Source organism: Anoplophora glabripennis, unplaced genomic scaffold (assembly GCF_000390285.2).
Source record: "Anoplophora glabripennis isolate ALB-LARVAE unplaced genomic scaffold, Agla_2.0 scaffold8, whole genome shotgun sequence".
In the NCBI taxonomy this organism is placed as follows: Eukaryota; Metazoa; Arthropoda; class Insecta; order Coleoptera; family Cerambycidae; genus Anoplophora; species Anoplophora glabripennis.
Genome location: NW_019416350.1, coordinates 52,661 through 57,016, shown reverse-complemented (window position 1 = coordinate 57,016; position 4,356 = coordinate 52,661).

Here is a 4,356-nt window from a genome sequence, read left to right as displayed (position 1 = left end):
AAGCTCCTAGAAGCTATCCAAGTTCATAGGCACTCATAGAAGACGTAGAGAAGCTCCAAGAAGTTTCCATGTTTCAAGTAGTCACAGAAACCCTCAAAACCAGTGCTAGGCGATGCAAAGCCTAAAATGCAGTGATGTAGATACCAGAACAACCATATTCGAAGTGTCGTGCAAAACACAAGTGCAACAAGGCTCAGTTGAAAACCTCCAGGAAACCGTGCCATCCCGAGAGTGTGTCAGAGTGGAAAAGGTAACAAAATGAATTAGACCGTTCCACATGAAACGACAATATCAATACCTTAATGTTAGTGTTAAGGATGATATAGTATACAGTCTAAAATTATTTCCAATGTGGAAATAAATATTCTGATTCGGATACATAAGTAAATTATTTGAAATAGGTATTATAAGTACCTTTGTTCCTGTTTTATCCTGATATTTACTTCTAACATATACTTTTTAATAGTTTTTAATAATAAAATAATTGATACCCACGTACTAACAAATTTGAGAGGTAGGTTATTAGCTCAAATTCTTGAATTGAAAAAAGATAATGTTTTGAAAATATTTACAACAGATTTTTACATTATGAAGACATTGAATTAATTCAAATATAAAAAGATTATATTATTTAATAATTTCACTATGTCAGGTATGTGCTGTTAACATTTAGATATTTCTAAATTTTATTTTAGATAACTCTTAATTAATAGCCCATTGAGCAGGTGTTTCCCGCAATATCAGCAGTTTGGAATCTTGTCTGTGAGATTACATATATTTTGCATTTCTAGATTCTTGGTATCGAGCGACATTGTTTGTTTTTATTTGATAGAATCTTTCAAAAAACAAATTTTTAAATTTATTTTATTTAGCTAATTTTTATAATATGTACATATACTCTTTAAAAAAGGGAATAGGTGTTAAAAACATATTTTAGAATTTAAAAAAATCGATAAAATAGGGATGTTGACTATAAAAACAAACCATATACAAATTGTTGTTGATACAAAGATTTTATATAAAAGAACCTGCCTGTATAGTAAAATTTTAAATATATGACAAATTAGTGGTAGAAATCATTTATGAATTTTTGTGTTACTTAAAAACTAGTCTGACGTCATAAGGGGCAATTGAACAAGAAGCTAGTAGCGATCCTGTTGCATAATTTTGAAGAAGATGAAAATATATCAAAATTGTCCATCAAACCCTGTTGCCCTGTTTCCTGTTCTTTAAACAAAAGTGACAGTAGTGACACTAGTGATAGCAGTCTATCAATTAAGAGTATTTGTGATAGTTATTATTAATTTCCTGATTGTAATGGATTCAACAAAATTTAAGTGGTGTTTTGTTCCACATTTCACATTCCACATAACCAATTATCTCCATAAGACTTCCGAACTGCACTATAATTTTCCGTAAATAAATAGGTATTTATATTTATTATTTATATTATAAATAAACACAATAAAATTATTCATAAAATATGTTAATCCTTACCCGAATGCTTTTATACCTCTGATTTCGCCAATATTAAAACGGTCGTCTCTTTTTAAAAATTCAAGTCATGATCATAAAAATATCAATTTTCCGTAAAATTTGCCAAGAAGTTTTCACAAATTCCGTTTCACACATTCTGCTTTAATTCTAATTGAAGGAAGAGATTACTTAATAAAGGAATTCTAAGATTAAGGAAAGTAACTTGTAGACTTGAAAATATTTTATGCGACAATGTCCTGACAGACTGACACTACTGACAGTGTTGACAGAGCATCTTCTTCCTCCAATTTTTTTCTTTACGCAATCATATACACATAATTTCACTACAACTTACCCCTTATGACGTCACAGCCGTTTTGAAATATTATTAAAAAATCTGTTTTAAATAATTATTTTAAAACTGTTCCAACGCATTTCTCAATCTCTAATTGTGCATACACACTAATTAGTACGTGTAGAATTATATTATCTACTTTTTGAAATTTGGTCAACAACCCTATTACTTCTGGGGTCTGACTAGATTTACCACATGTTCTCGGGGTAGTAAATACGAGGTCCATTTAACCCCATAACCCCTCAATCCGTAACCTCGAAACCCCATAACAATGAAACCCATAACCCGGTAAGAAAGAAATTTATGCGCGTTTAAGTCCTGAAACACAGTATGTTAGGGCCATACGTGCTTCTTGACCCTTAAACCCATAATCGTCAATAATCCCATAACCCCAAAACTCAGTGAAAAATAGAATTACGCACTAATCGAAACTTCTTACATCATTTTTGTACTACTTATTCATGTGTTTGCAATCCAGGGCACCTCCACGTGGTTGACGGTGGGCAACGGAGTTATTCCGTCCGGTAGAGATCCTGAATAACGGCGTTCATGCCATCAAAGCAAACACACGGCAAAAAATTACGATGAGGGATCCCCAGTATCTAGTAAAGCGCCCCAAAGGGAACAGAAACCTTCTACATCCTCGTCGTTGTTCCTGGGTTGCGCAAAACGTAGGCTCCCTCAACGAAAGTCTCCTTCTTACCTAGTTATGGGTGTCGAGGTTATAGGGTTTCGGGGTTATGGGGATTTGAGGTTATGGGGTTATGGGCTTATAGGATTATAGGACTTGAATAGTCAATGGATAGAGGATTTATGGGTTTTTTGGGCCTATTTTTTGAGGTTATACAAATGCTGATGTGATGTATTTTTTTCGACTTTTTTGTGGAGCTGTTAATGTATCAATAATTACATGAAAATCAGCAATCTTCTGTAAGTCAGGACCAGAGGCACCAGAAAGCAACTAGGCGAAAATGTGAAGAATCTTCTATAAGTACACTTTCAACTTATACCTAAGCTAATTACATAGAGACACCTGAGAGAAAGCAAACAAACAGAAGGGAAATGCTTCTCGATATTTATCTCAAACTATCGAATCTAGACAAGTCTTGGGTAGATATTGATCTAGCCGCTGTGCAATAAGAAGACGACGTTAATAGTATGCTTGTCAAAGAACTAAATTTCGCCATGGCAACGCAGAAAATGCAACTATGATTTTTACACGATAGAGTACCTACATTCCCAAAGTAGATAACCTATTTCCTAACTTAAGGATACAATGTATAAGAAGACCCAAAAAGGATCCACGCGACGCCTGCGAATTGAGTATCTAACATTCCTTCAGGCCCTTCTCCAAGAGACTCAAGACCATTTCAAGTTAATAGCCTTCAAAGTGTAAAATTAAAGATCTAATGACAAAGACGGAACACTATGTTACGAATGCTGGAATGAAAGTCAAACTAACTCCAGATGATGTTCTAGTGAAAAGAAATTTATACCGACGCGACAACCTGGCAACCATTCCGGAAATTGTTCGACACTGAAACTGGCGCGAAAGTCTGCAAAACAGACCAATTAATATTAAGGCTTCTTTTAATTGCTGATAAATTTCAAGGACATTAAATGTTTGTTAGGTTTTACGTACTATTTTATTTGAAACGGAAATAAATCAAAGCAATTAGTATTATACTTTAGAACACGAAATTATTTTCCAGTTAGGTTATCTCATCTGAACTCATCGTTATGGCAACATGTTATGGTGAAAATAATTTGTATAAGCCAGTATTCATTTTTCTCCGCATCATATATTAAAGGAAGGATTCGCTTTTCAGTGATGTAAAAATGAATTTAACTCTAACTAAAGAAATGCTAATAAAACACTGTCAATAAGTCAGCAAGATATTACCTATTAAAGTTGGAAGTTCTTGTATTTTTGTCATTAAAAGGGATCTAAGGAAATAAGCTTTAAACAATAATTGTAAATTAACCCAGAGATTTTTCTTGAAATCCGTTCTTCAACAACTTTTTTATTTTATGCCTTTGTTGACGCATTGTAGATAATTAGTTAAAAGAATACTGTATACTTTATCATTTTAGATGCAACTATTCCTTTTTGATTAGATACATATGTTCATGAAACAATACCTACCGTTAATGACTACTTTAATAGGTCCATAGAAATATGACTCGCGTGTTGTTGACAATATTTAACGGTTTTTATTAAAAATACGTCGTAAGCCTGTTATTTGCTTACTTATTATTAACGGTGTTGAAAGTGAAAGAAAATACCTCAGTTAGGTTGACGGACGTGAGTAATACTCTATTATCTTAATTTGTTTGTTTTTTTATTCTGGTGTCTCACCGTTTTCCTTTATTTTTATATACTTAGGTTCGATACTAAAAAAATTTCTGCTTTATCTATCCTTGATTACAACAATTAATCGTTAGTTATTTTGCCTCATTCAGCATAAGTGCTTGGTTACCGATAAGACGAAATAATTTACATTTAAAACTTGATAAAAGTTGTA